Source organism: Pagrus major, chromosome 20 (genome assembly GCF_040436345.1).
Source record: "Pagrus major chromosome 20, Pma_NU_1.0".
Lineage (NCBI taxonomy): Eukaryota > Metazoa > Chordata > Actinopteri > Spariformes > Sparidae > Pagrus > Pagrus major.
This window is the reverse complement of record NC_133234.1, coordinates 9,223,105-9,238,416: the sequence shown is the minus strand read 5'-3', so window position 1 is coordinate 9,238,416 and position 15,312 is coordinate 9,223,105.

The window sequence follows — 15,312 nt, the reverse complement described above, 5'->3', positions numbered from 1 at the left end:
CAGGGAGCTATCAAACTCTGTTATCACTCAGCGTGGGGCTGTCTAATTGGTTCTAATGGGGTTTGACAAACGAATGTTGCTCTTGTTAGTTTACTTTTGATGGTGTGATGTTTCAAAATGCACTGATGTGGAATTGGGGAAGATAAGTTCTGTTACACTGAACTGACTGTCAGACCCTTATTTTTAGGCTGTCCACACCAGCAATAGAATAAATTCAATGCCTAAAACAAGCTCTGCTTATGTTTTCCTGACAAGCAGGGTCTTGTGGTCACGCGTATAATGCCTCCTCTCTCTCAGGAGCGAAGGTAACAACAACCAAGTCTCGATTTCTAACTGGCCTCTTGGGACCTGAGGCCTTGAGAGTGGTTTAACGTGGTTATAGTGCCACAAAACCTCTTACAAAGGAGGTCAAAGAAGATGGTTGGGGGCACAGAGAGCATGACTTTGATATTGGAGACGCCTGTTCACTTTAATCTGCTTATAACAATCACATTTTTTGAACATGACCGCAATCTTTTCCTAACCTTAACCTAGAAGTAAAACTACCTAAACCTAACCAAACCTGGTGGCAGGCCAGAAAATATCTTTTTGGCTGCAGTCGCTCAAATCCCACATGGAGCATTAAAACCTAATGTAATATGATCTAATAATTGTGCTCTGTGTGATCTTTAATCACTGTATGTAGGCATCATGTTTATAAAGAGATTCATGGTCTACCTCATTAGAAGTTCAGCTTTATAACATCCGATCAGGCAGAGCGGTGAAGTTGTGCTTGCATTAGCTGACTGATATCAGCGCTTTCATTCATGCTTCACAGTCGCTGGCTAGTAACATCCAATCATATCCAGCTTTTTACTTCTGGCAACTGCATTAAAGCTTCAAAAATCATTCTGCAATAATCCAAAATCCAATTCAGAAATCTCATAGGCTTTTTTTCTTCCGGGTTAGCCAAAAAAACAAAAACAAACCGTCATCCCTGCAGCACCCTATAACCTGATACTTCCTACTGTTACTCTGCTCAATCTCTATTATGTGCCAATTTGGGGATCTGCTCTCAGTTGAATCTTTATACCAATAAAGCAATATTGATTACCCTTGCTCTAAGAGACGAACCTGACCTGCCTCTGATCATTCATATTAGAAGACTATCACACTCCATTGTGCCACCCTGCTTAGCGGAAATACGTCAGCCTTCAAGGCCCCAGCTCCGTGTCGACTCCTCTGGTGAAGCAGCTGTAGCCACTGAGCCAAAACTGCTTCACCACAGTGATTAGCCGCCACTTCAAAGGTAATTTAAGCCCTCATGAGTACTTGTCACACCCGCAGCAAACTTCATAAGACCCCTCGCTTAACGGCTTTCCTGCAACAGGAGAAGTGGAGAGAATGTCAGAGTGGACATTTGGAAGGACAAGGCTCATAATTTGCTGAATTGAAAACTGTTATATCCAATGAGCATAAATTCTCAATGATCATAAAGTCACCTCATTATCGTGGCTGGGTTTGCAGCCAGAGATCAAAGGAGCGTGTCCAGGCTCTGTGTCCCGCACACGTCAGCCTGGATACCAACAGAGCTGCTAAACAAAGTAAAGAGTGTATATAGAGAAAAATAGTCCTTATTATGTGTTTAAGCACACGTATTAAAACAAGCTCGAGGCTTTATGTTCCACAAGGAGTTTTTAACTTGTTCTGTGAATAAAACGGTTGAATAGATGCTTTTAACCTTTTTCTTCCTTGGAGCTGTGCTGGAAATATCTCAGCTCATCATGTTCTCTGCGTTTGGATAGTTAAAGGAAAAAGGACAAATTTGGGGTATATTTTGGGGTAATATGCTTTTTAATGACTGTCCATTAAATTAGAAGTGAAGTCCAGCAGCCGCTAAGCTTAGCATAGCATAGAGACAGGAAGCAGGGGGAAACAGCTCCCAAACTCACTAATGAACTTTCTATACTGTTATCTTGTTTGCTTAGCCAGTACAAAAAAGTTGTGGTTTAAGGGGAGTTAGCCTACATTAGGGGTGTCACCATATACTGATGATAATCCGGATATTTAAAAAGAGAAGAATAGGAGAATAGACTTGTGCAGTCTAGCTGAGCTAACCAGCAGCTGATGATAGCTTCATATTTAGCATTCAGACACGAGAGTGGTATCAATCTCTCCCTAACCCTCTCACGAAAGAGAATACGTTCGTTTCATAAAGTTTTTGAACTATTATTTTAACATGTACAAGTACATCATACATCAGTATATCATTTCTGCCACTAGGGGTCACTCAATCGAAACAAAACAAAAGATTTAAGAAGCGTGGGATCGTGGGAGTTGTTATCATCATTGTTCTGGACAGTCAGAGATATGCAAGGACAAGGTAATCTTTTAAAATTGTATTCATGTTACGTTTACCTTTATGATATTTATGAACATCTACTGACTTTCTGAAGTTACAGAGACAGAAACATGAAAACGCATTATCATCATTATATTGAACAAAATGACAGATATCTCAGGGTTTGAACGTTGTTGGAAACATTTGGTAAAATGTAAAACACAACTCAACAAATTACATAACAAAGTTGCAATCATTTGTAGATTACAATGTTACGTACTATATAATTAAAAGGATTTCTGGAGGTTTTTTCTTTGACCACACAGAAATGGTTGAGCACCAGTGATGTTGTACAGTTATAGAAGTACCAGACCAAGAGGCAGGCCAAAATTCACGTCCTCTAATACACATTGAGACTCATTTAAAAATTTTCATCTCACAACCCATGACATCATGGGTGAGTCACCTCTCCTCCACCTCCTCCTTCGCCGGGTAAAATGGGAAGTGTAGCCCCCCAAAATATGCTCTCATTCACAGAATATTTGCCTGGGGTGCTCATCAGGACAGGGAGGAGGACAGACGAGCCCACCATGTTTCTTTTGGCCTGAGACTCCATCCTTCATCCTCCCCCTTTCCCTCCTCGTCTTCCTCCCTTTGACTTGTTTTCATACTGCTGGCTGGGGCTGAATGACCATTCATGCTCGCAGTCGTTGGATATGGATGTTTGTGTTTGTGTGTGTGTGAGAGAGTCTGAGGGGCATGACACCCCTTCATCTCATGTCTGCCAAGCCGTCCACCGCACACACATACACTCGCCATGTCTGGATTCTGTGCCATACCTCCCTCATAGAGAGCCACAGTCATGCCACTTCAGCTCACATCAACATCACTCAGCTCGGAGTGACAGGTCCACACACAAACATGCAGCCCTCTCGCTCTCTCTGGGAGACATCCGGTTGTCTCACGCATTACAGTCGCAAGTAGCCGCAGCAGTGCCAGCTGAACGAGGAACGTCTGCTGTAGTTAGAGGGGAAACTTGTGCATGACAAATTTATGACTGCAAATCGCCGCAATTTGCCAAACTTTACAGTGAAAAACCAACAAGCGACATCCGAGCGGAGTCACAGCACATGTATTTATTCATGCAGCACCTGGACAACCCGCTGAGAGAGGAGTCATCAGCGTCGTGTGTGTGACAGAGAGTCAAAGAGCATGTGGTGTCTGGTGATGAATGTCAGTTCCTACAGGAAGTATTTCCCATTTCACAGAGTTTTCTCATCCAGAAGACTTCGAGTTGCCAGTGAAGGATCAGTTGCAGAATTATCTGTGTACAAATATCTGTGAGAAGCAATGAGAAACACCAGCTCACCTGATTTGGAAAAATCTTTTCTTTACTCCTCCAAAACCCTGACTTGTAGCTTGGCAAAAGTCAGCTTCGTGGGTCTGGACTAATTGTTTTGGCTTTGTTAGCTTTGCTGGCTAACAAATTGCAGACATGGCACTTTAACCAACCACACGTAAAATGAACTGAGCTTATTAAACAGTGAGTTCATCCAGAGATGAAAATTCAGGCCTTATCTCCTCACCCTCACGCAGACGGAAAGTCAGATGAAGTTTCGTAGTGCACAAAACATTTCTGGAGCTTCACGGCAAAACAGCATCGCGGCGTTCTCGTAAATAACTGAAGTAGCCAGGGACCTGTTTTAAAACATTTAAAACCAACTGAATAACACATAAAATGGCCTCATACAGCTCATCCAGTGTAATCCAAGTCTCCAGGAGTGCAGAGACCGCAAATTGATTTAAAAAGACTTGACACACTTTTTTAAAATATATATATATATATATATAAATATATATATATATATATATATATACACACATATATTTTTTAATTTTATTCAGTTATATATTTATTTTCTTTAATACTACAGAGAATTCTGCAACACTGTTTTGAGTAGAGGGCGAGTAGATAATGACTGAACTTAGCCTTTAAATAAAATACATTTCTGTGTATTTCAAACAAGACAGTGATTATGAGCTCATCAGATGTTCAGATGTTGATTAGATTCAGCTGATTTTCACTGAAAAGTATCATCTTTGGTTTATACTGATTTTCCATAGTTTGTTGGTCAGCTTTTTGGACAACTGGAAATAGCTCTTGAAGTAAAAAAAGAAATGTTACTTGCACAAATGTATTTTTATAATGCAATTTCCCAATTTAGATGAGCACTGTTAATCCAAATTGCAAAAGCTTCAAAGGAAAACTACAGTTCATGACAACTTGTGCTCTGGCGAACAGTTTTATAGGCTTAATAAAATAATATAATATAATATAATATAATATTGTGCTCCCAGAAATAACTGCTGAGATCTGACAAAGTGGCAACATAGCTAAAAATAAGTCAGGAGAGGACAACAGGCTTGAGTGTTCAGGCAAACACGCTGACATGCTGACAGTTTGGACGTTCTTATCATTTTATTCGGAGGAAAGGCAAAAGTGAGTGCACCCATGAGGTAGCTAATAATAACATTGCACAGCTAACCTGTATGCACACAACTTCAGGAAATAGGTCAAGGTTGAACCAGGAAGTCAGCCGGAGTTTATAGTTTGGGAAATGTTTTTTGGTAATTTGTTATTAATAGTCACAGCAATGATTTCTGTCAGTAACCCTGGAATTTCTTTTTCCAAAAAAGTGTTTAGCCTGGGGGTTTGTTTACAAGCTGCATGATCACCTAACCATTCTGGCAAACAGGTTTAATCAATTCCTGATTGTATATGTGTGAAAGAGTACAAAAAAAGTGTACAACCGTGATATCTGTATAGTGAAGACAGAACATCCTCTCTGCTGCAGAGTTAGCACTAGTTATTAAACCCATTGTAATCTACAGCTCCGTACAGGCGCAGGGAATTTGACATTTTGAAACACATGATGGACCGAGTTAATTTCTCCACCCAACCACAGTGGGTTGAAGTTCTGCAAAGTGTTACAGAATGCGTTGGTTATCTGGTTTCAATTGCTTGTGCTGGAGTTCACTCGAGGTGATGGGGTACAAAGTCTGCACTTTGCCTTTGTCTTACAAAACTCATTATCAAGTTACTACATCTAAAACACGCCCAGACGCTTGCCTTATCTGAACATCAACTACCGATAACTCAAGTTACTCAAGCCTGTACGCTGTGTGGGTGCTGCACTGCGCCCTCATGGTTGATTTCTGCCATTTTTGTGTTCTTTCAACATTATTGGCATCTTTTGTTTCCCCTCCCCTAAAGTCAGTGACAGAGTGATCAGTGTAAAGATGTGCAATATGGGAAGCTAAACTTTTAGAAACAACTTCCTGCTGCCAGAGATGACTTCCACTGCAGCCACTGGAGGGTGTGTTTCAATTCCCAGAAAGCCCTCACCGGTTCTCTGAAGTGTGCTTGCTTCTCGCCCGGCCTCCCCGCTGTCTGCGCCCCTCCGTAGATGTCAGCTTGACCCGGTGCCACGGGGCTGTCAGAGCCACACATGAGGACCTGCTCATTTATCATCCCGCTGCAGACAGTGGGGCTGATGACTAACCGAGGTAATGAGCTGCTCTCGGCTGTGCGAGGGCTTCCCTCCCGAGATCCAACTAGCATGTGCAGGATCCAAAACCACAAGAACCCCAACAAAACCCCACACAGCACCACCCCCATGTGGCTCCACGCAGACAAGGCCAGCAATCAGCGTGATGGATTTCAGCCCTGACACGCTTTTCCTCAAGCGGCCCAATTAGGAAAATACTTTTGTGGGCTTGTTTTTTTTTCTTTTTCTTTAACAAAGCTCAGTTCTCATTGTGTCTTACCGTCTGATCCTGATGGACTGCTCCGTCCACCAGAAGATGGATTGACTTTAAAGAGGAAATTTAGTTTCATTATGGTTAGGAATAAAGAGTTAGGGGAAATCCCTTTACGCAAGAGGAAAGTGAGAAACCAGATCTTAAGACGAGAGGTGCTGAAGTCACAAACCAAAGACAGACAGGCTTGAAAAGTTGCAGACAGACAACACGCACTGTTTGAAAAACGACTTTGCGGTGCCATCCAACAGTGACGGGTCTGAGGGACTCCCACTTAGCTCTTACTCTCACTAATCATAGGAAAACATGTCATAGGAAGCCTTTTACAGCTGAGGCCCCCCGAACTGAACTATCTCTAAAACAAATGTCGGTCCGTGACTGTGTGACGGATGAGTCTCGATGTCTCCCACGAGGAGAGCTTTCATTAGTAAATGGTGATCACTCTCCTCCACTGTTTGCAGGACTGCAATTTTCTCTAAGCGAGTTGTTTTGGCAATTCCTCCTCCAGAGGCCCCCGTCTGAGAACAATCATCCACAATGTGTTTGTCAGTTATTTGAAAAATTGACAACGATCTCAAATTGCACCTATTATTCACATCTCAGGCTCCTGGAACAGCTGTATTTTAAAAGCCAGCCATGATTGCAGGTCGCTCCCTGCCAGTAGGAAAGGTTTCGCAGCACCAGGCGCTCCAGTCGATTTCACACTCCAGGAGCAGACCTGCGCCCGTACTTGGCTTCACCTTGTTAGCTCTCTCCTTGTTAACTACCTCCAGACTCAGCTGTTGTTCTGTCCACTCTGAAATAAGGCACATAAAGTTTTAGATTTGGTTAATTTGTTCAACAATACCAGACTGTGTCTTATGTTTTTACTGTTACTGTTTAGGCTTATCACTCGCACGCAGAGGCGTAGTTTAGACGAAAAGCTTCTTCACATCCAGATGAAATACGATCGTGTGAATGCTTTTGATTTATACGAGCGCAGGTTCAATACATTTCCGAGCCAGCTGAATTTTTTGAAGCCCAGAAACAAGCTCAAACAACGTTAAAACATGATGGATCACGTTAAAATGTTTGACGCTCTCGATGAAACTTTTATTTCACGCCAGCTAAGTACTGTGTGTCGGCAGGCTCAGCCTCCTCTCATTCAGTCAGCTAAAAATCCTGCCTTGAAAACCTTCTTTCATTTAGATGAGGCTTAAAAACACACATTACATGATGTTGCTTTATTTAGGGTTTTGGGTTATTTTGTTTAGTTTGTGTACTTCTTCCCATAATCAATTCCCATATCTGGTAGTGTACTATCATTGAGAAGATAACCTGAACCAGAGCCTTACAGATACCCACCAGTATCTGTAGTTAGTAATCCTAACCTGAAGAGGTATGTACTGTCACTTCAAGACAGGTCAGCTGGCTCACCTGGTTGAATCAAGTCTCCTCATCAGTTGCTGGGTAGACGTCCATCCATATCTGCTTGGGCCAGAGTGCACATCCATGAAGCTGTAAAAGAGCGGTACTCCCATGTGATTTCTCGTGTCCTATAGCAGCAGGGAAAAATGCTCTCCCTCGGTTTTAGCTTGTTTGGTAATAAAATGTTTGCATTTTTTTCAAAACCCTGCCAAATGTTGACTAAAGCAGCCCTTCAATGGTGTCTTTAAAGCTCAAGTAGGCATAAGCATGGTTATAATGGTTATTAGGGTATTGATTATACAATCTGTGACATAACGTATACTGTATTAAAGGAGACCTATAATATTTCTTTAGATTTTTTCCCCCTCTCCAACAGAAAACACTGCTCCTGAAGTGCCTGAAACACCTCGTAAGTGGTCCCGCCTTTAATTTCCGGACTACGTCACCATGTCACGCATTGCATAATTTATATTCATGGTAGATGTGAAGCTAACGGGAAGCTGAAACCAGGACAGAGCCAACCTGGGACACAATGAGCGGTGCTGGCTCAGGCGTATGTCGGCTGACCAATCAGAGGAGACTGTGTATTGTATAGGGTGGGTTCTTAAAGAGACAGGAGCTAAAACAGAGCGTTTCAGATAGAGGGGGAATACAGAGCTGCAGCACTGGACCGTATGAGAAAACGGGTGTTTTTTTTTTTAAAGCAATTTATTCTAGTAGAAACCCCAAATGAAAATAATGAACCTGAAAATAAGCATAATATGTCTCCTCTAAATGACTGTTTTTGTGTTCAACTTTTTGTTTAGTCAGCCTCAGTTCGTATTAAGTTGGAAAAAAGGCAGCAGTAACACGATTTAAAGTTGGAGCCGAGCAGATTGAAAGTTATCAGACCAAAACAACACAGTTCATGCACTGCAGTTTGGTTTGGCTCTGCGTTGTGAAAGTGCCCTCTCCGCACAGGAAGGCCCCCTGTTGTTTATGCCTGTGATGAGCTGAGGAAGGAGGAATCGGCCATCGAGCGCCGCGCTCCGTCCTCGCAACTATACATCACTTCAAGGGCTACCCTGCAGGAAGGGCCATTTTCCCATCATTCCTCAGTCAGTGAGGCCGTTACTCTGCACATTAATGGACCAAATGGACCGACGACTGGCACCAAGCGCTCTCCGTCCTCCTCTCCCCCCCTCACTTTATTATCCAGTCTTTGTGTACTTTCTCTCCCTTTCCCAGTCTGCTCGGTCCTCTCTCTCTCTCTTCACTTCCCTCTCTCACATTCTCCCTCCATCCTGTTTTCAGCATTTTGTGCTTAGCTGTCGATAAATCACTTGTCATATCACTGTGACGTACTCCGGCCCCGCTGAGGCAGCCTGTGGTGTGATTTAGCCTCGAGTTGATTTTTCGTGCAGAGTGATACTTCGTATGTCAGTGCCTCTGTCAGTCGCACACAATTCGGACACAGTGAGTTTTCCAGCCAGCACTGAACTTTTTATTCTCTTTTCATGCGAGAGAATGGAATTAAGTCGGTGCATTACAGACTTCAGTTTTTCTGGCCAGGCACATTGTTTTCCTTGGCCGCCGCACTTAAAGTCTGTTGAAATGGGCCTTTTTTTTTTTTCATGTCTATAAATGGGCTCTTTTCATGAATCCATGAGGGAATGCTCCCTTTTTGAAGGGATTTAAGAGGATACTGCACTATACTCAGTCAGGGGCCCTAGATTTGTGCTCCATATTCACACACTCCATCATATTGAGGCTAATATGGTATGGCTGGGCTCGCCGTATATGAATTGTCATGGTATTTATCAAAATGGCTTGCCAAAGTGCTGCAGACGGGAACAACTGGAGTGGTGATGAGAGGGGTTAGTGAATTGCTTCCTGTCTCTGAGAGCTGATGAGTGAAGGAGAGAAGGAGGCGGCAGGCGCAGGACAGACAACAGAGATATGAACCAAACCACTGGAGTGATAGGAGGAACTGCAACTAAAGGCTTTATGTTTTACAATAAAAATGCATTCTTCTGCACTTGAGACAATATCTCTGCACCTGCAGCAGAGATGACTTAAGTGCCATAAAAAAGAATAACATGGATCGTCGCTGACCAGCTTGTCTCTGACTTTAAGAAAACGCAGCAAACAGTATCCACACCACAATGTTTTAAAAGACCCTAAAAAACCAATTTAAGGCCCTGCAGGTCCAGTGTGTAGGGTTTAGAGGAACTTAAAATGAGCCTTTCACATCTACAGAGGGAGCAGGTCTTCTTCCACATAGTCCGCCATGTTGCACCGCCATGTTTCTCATGTCAGTCACTGATTAACTGATAACGAACTGTTAATTATTCAGAATAGTTAAGTAGATACAGGTAGTTGTGAAGTTAACTTTCGTTTGTCAGAGTTGTCCAGCAGTCGCTTATCAAAGCTAAAATCATTTTATCTCTACTCCAGTCAGCTTGGTGCTAGATGAGAGGGGGACAGATTGGTGGGAAACACCAGGAAGAACTGCAGTTTCCGGTGAGTTCTGCAGTCAGTCAGAGTCTGAATCAGCATTTGTTGCTAGCTAGCTTACAGTTAGCATCTGTACAGTTGGCACATTGGCTGTTCTGAGTGAATAAACATGACGCTCAGCAATTTAAATTCACTGAAGTGAAGCCGAAATCCAACACAACTCGAAAGAACATGAACATAACTAAAGCTCAGTATATCGCTTTAACATAAATTGTGATTTAGGTGAAGGACTGCTTTTTAGCTGGGAGCATTGACTTTGTGGAGTCTGTGAGGTTGATAGGGTACACTTAAGATTACGGACGGACCAGAACAGCTGTATCCCCCGATTTCCGATCTTTGAGCTAAGCTAAGCTAACGGACTGGTGGTGGCTTTGGCTATACTATACAGATATGATCAACAAGAAAGTGAATAAGCATTTAGCATGCACTTTTTCTTCTCATGATAATGTATAATACGTGTTCTTTAATATTAGAACAGTTCTGTATTAGTTGTTCTTCCAGTGAACGCTGACTCCCAGCTCAGTCTTACACTGTTGGCTTTTCTCCTGGGAAAAACTTAACTTAATACCACAAATGGTCCGACCCTGCTGTGAGTGCTCAAACTGAAAATGTCCGTTCTCGTGGAACTAAAGCTCTCAATACAAACATCAACTAAATTGATGCCATATTAAGGTTGTTTAATGGTAAGTTGACCAGAGTTTGGGTGGTTTTTGAGGTTTTGGGGGGTTCTTTCTCTCCAAGAGCAAAACGACTGAGGTGATATTATGTTACCGGCGTTTCTGTCTTGAGGCAGTCAGATTATTTCTGCACTCAGAACGGTTTGCAAAGTAATATTAATAGTCCTTGTTATTCCTCCTTCCTATTATCTTTGGTTTAGGTAAAGTTACCCTATAACTGCTAATATAAGTGGCCAGGTAATGAAGAAGTGTTTTTATTTTATTTTATTTGATGGCTTGATTGATAGCATGAAGTTTTGAACAAATTGCAAACGTCTATGTTTCTCCATCGGATAAATAGCAAATGGCTTCGTGATTGGCACAGTAATGCAAGAGAAATCACCACAGCGGAAGACGTTATATTGTAAATGTCCGATTGGGTCTATTTACAAGAGCGCTATTGACAACGCTGATGAGGTTTGAGGGTCTTTCGTCCCATTTCAGAGGTGGAGAATACGACCACTACCCCTTGTAACTCTGTTCTGAGGGGCAAAACGATGGGAAGGGGTAAAAATTGGAAATGGGATTGGGTCTTGGACTTGGTTTAGTTTCTGTGTTGCTGTCAGCACTATATTGCTAAAGAGGATTGGGATTGGAGCATATGTATACACATGCTTAAATAAAGATTTTTATCCATAAAATACCCCTGCTGATACTTTGGTATGGTCATTAAGGTGTGCAGCTGTGCCTTGTATCTACTGCACCACCATCATACTGACAAAACCCAGACAGAATCAGCCTCTCAGGTATTATTGCTGCAGTGCTGTAATGTCAGCCTCTGCAATATATTGTGATTGTAAAGTTCTAATTGTGTGGTCTCCACTTTCATTGACTCTAATTAACCCAGATTTCTATTATAATAGACTAAACGGCTTGCATGCTTACAATGACTACACACATATAACTTTGTCAATAGGCCAGCAGTGACTTCAACTGAGCAAATTTCTGGTTCCAACTGACTTATTTCTGTAACCACTCTCTTCCACCACACACTGCGCTGTTACAGCCTCTCAGGTTGCCGTTAATGATCGTATGACCCAGTCCTGAACCTTTGACATCAAATCCTCCAAATGTAGTGTGATGTGATTGTAAAACTTGGACCGCTGCATTTATCAAATCACAGTGAGCTCTCCCTCTGTCCATTTCCTTTCTGTCCTCCCACCCTTCATCAAATAACACAGAGGAACTCCCAGCTCGCAGCCCACTTTCCTTTTATTTCTGGCTTCCTGTCAGTCAGTCTGTTTTTCTGTGCGTCAGGTGTCTGTTGCTACTTTTTGCCTCCCAGTAAGAAATTTGATAACGCTAGTCTACTTAAGTTTTTTCTGATCAACATTTCATTTTAATGTTTGAACAGATGAGACACTACAGACAGACAGACAACAGCGCAGCACACACAGCATTGTGAACCCAGAGTAGCGTGGTGTTTCTTTGAGCTCCAATGCTCTCCAATGGCTAGAACCTGAACAGACTTCTTATTATATAGTCCTGCAGTGCACATTTCTCACTGCAGCTGCCAGATGCTAAAATCTGAAAGCCAGCTCAGTTGCCAGAATAAAAAGTTGACAAACATTTCTGCAAACCAAGGATACGTGCAAATTTGTAATTTCAGTACATTGCCGACATTCAGGCCGTGCCTGAGTGCACTAACATGCATTTCTCTAATGGTCACCAGATGCTAGCTTCTTGAAAACCCTGATTGTATTGAAGTGAATGGGAGAAGCCGCAACTTCTCTCTCAAAATACAAAATCAGTAAATTCAAAAAGGTTTTTGTAAAATTAATAAATTGTAACTATAGCTTTACTAAAAGTCAATTACATGTGTTTTTAAGATAAGTTGTACACCATTACATAACAGGAACAACCTTTGGCTTGTCAGTTTAATAATGGTTTCAAATGGACCTATGAAGTACTTGTAATTTATTCTTTAACACCATTAATGCTTTAGTTGCAATTCATTAAGTCTTTATAAAGATACTTGTTATCTGTCTATTCACACATGTAGTAGAAAGAGAGCAACATTAGTAATCATTTTTAGTCATGTTTCTGGCCATCCTTCAAATGTAAGTCCAATATTCACACTCCTTATAGCTCAGTTTTGGTCTCCACCAACGCAAAAAACATTGAGTATTTCAGAAATGACAAGTTGTGATTTGTTTGTGACTGTGAAATTGCTAAGCTCGCTGCTTTCCCGTTTTCAGTCTTTATGCTAGGCTCACCTAACCAGCTTGTGGCAGTAGCTTCAGATTTACTGTACAGATATGAGCCTGCTGTTGATCTTTTCATGTAACTCATCTAACCTGACAAAAATATCTGGTTCCTACGCTGCTAAGTGGTTCAATATAGCTGGTTGTGGCAGAAAAGTAGTTTTTTTTTTGTAGGTTTGTCACTATGAGTGACACCTTTCGTAGACACCATTAGCCTTTTACTCCAATGTATATATAAAAACATATACAAGTGCAGCCTCGAGAGGGCCTTGTTCAGGGGTATGTTGAAAAGCGTGTCAGATTTTCACACGGTGGTGGTGCTTAAATCAGCTCCGAGCCCTGGTTTTAGTTGAGAGGCTGTTAAAAATGTAACTCTTGAGCTCCACATCCCTTACTCTGGTCAAAAGAAGTTTATTTTCGTATCCAGCGGACACGGGCTCAGTTCCCCTGTCATAAAACGTGAAACTGAGTCACAAAACTCAAGACATCTGAGATAGATGTGGTGCGGTGCACACCAGCAGCCATCAGTGTCTGCTGCCGCCCGTTAAATCCACAGCTTATCCTTATTTATGAGGACAGGTAGAAGGGGCTTAGAAAAACAGCAGAGATGACAGAATATGAATATCAGATATCGACGTTGAAGCGTCGCTCTGCGGGCAAAACCAACATCCGTGTGGAAATGACCCAGACGCACTTCTTCATCAGACGTCCAGAATGAATCCCAAAACCCGACATCTGAGGGAACCTGAGCCTGTGTGTGTGTGTGTGTGTGTGTGTGTGTGTGTGGTGGGGGGAGATGAGAAAGAGAATGATACAGATAGCAGGAGTGTTTCTGATTTGTCAGCAAGATTGATTTTCAGGCTCGCAAGCCAATAAAAAGGTTTGGTAATTGAGTTAAGAATGAGACAGCGAGAAGGGAAAAAACCAGGACAGGGAAAGTTACGCTAGAAAAAAGAGGAAAAAAGCACGAAGGTAAAGAAATGTAAATGTAGAGATGTAGGGGACAAAGAAAAAGAGAAAGTGAAAAAGACACTCAACATGAGCCAGAAAAGGAAAAGACAGCCGGCTCGGCCTCATCTCGTCAGTCAGACAGGTTCATGAGTGATAGCAGCCAAAGGCCTAGCGAGCGGCCCCGTCCCCGCCATCGTACGCCCTCTGCTTTATTTCATCATGAAAGTTTTATGCGTGGAAAAATAACATGACGCGGAGCCAAGCTGCTCGATGGTCGAGAGAAAGGGAGAAAAAACCTGAGCCCTCTGAGACAAAAGGCTTCTGTTGTTTCTAAATCAACGATAATTTGCGACTTGGCGGACCCCCGCCCGTAGGAAGCTTGCGGTAGAAAGAACAGAAAATGAGTCCGGTTATTTTGTCCACATTTGCCATCTGAGGTCCAGGGTTGTTCTTTATGCAAACCTTGTGGTTGAGCCTGAAAGTTTGGATTTCACCTCTGCCCCCTCTAACACCCACACCCCTCCCACCTCAGAGCACTTTCTGACCAAATGGGAATGAACGCAGTGATGACAGCGAGTCAGAGTCACTCCTTCGCCCTGGGGTTTGTCCACATCACAGCGGAGGTCGATGTAGAAGCCTTCGTCTTCCATTTGTCCTCGGAATAATTTGTTATTTTATACCACAAAACAGAATAAACTCAGTGTCTTTTAACTCCAAAGTCTTCAGACCTCGAACTCTGAATTCTTCATCCCGGCGATGAAAGAGGTGACAGGAGCAAAAGTGCAAAGGTAAAGCCAGAGATAGGATTTATTCAGTGACAGAACATTAAATTTTATGGATCCCCGCGGGTCTCACAGAAGCAACAATAACACAGAGAAGCCGAAAGCAAACAGAAAGTTATGAAATGTGCAAAAAAAAAAAAAGATTTCTGTGCTTTTCTTCTCCTCGTCTGTATCTTCTCAAGTTTCACTGAGAGAAACCAATACGGGATAACAGCTTTCACCTAAAGTTTATTTGGGGACCAAGTATCCTGAATATAATGTCATTTCAGGGGCCATAACAGGCATGTGAGACATTAAAGTAAACTGCAAACCTCTTCCCTGTTTCAGCAGAAATGTAGGTTGAATTCCCAATAAAGCTGTTATCTTACTTAGTTCTATGGGAGAAAAAAAAGATTGTCCCAATAGATGGACAACAACAACTAGAATGACACGCAGTAGATCCCATAGATCTCCGCCAAGGCCCAACTGTCTCCTTTAATTCAATCAAGCCTCATCCAATATCAAACTCAATAGCCCCGTGTCACTTGCACTTAATTTAAGCTCACCAGATCCACAGTAGGAACAAATATATAAAAAAAAGTCCAATTCCACAATGTTGAAGAAAGAGAGAGAAACTT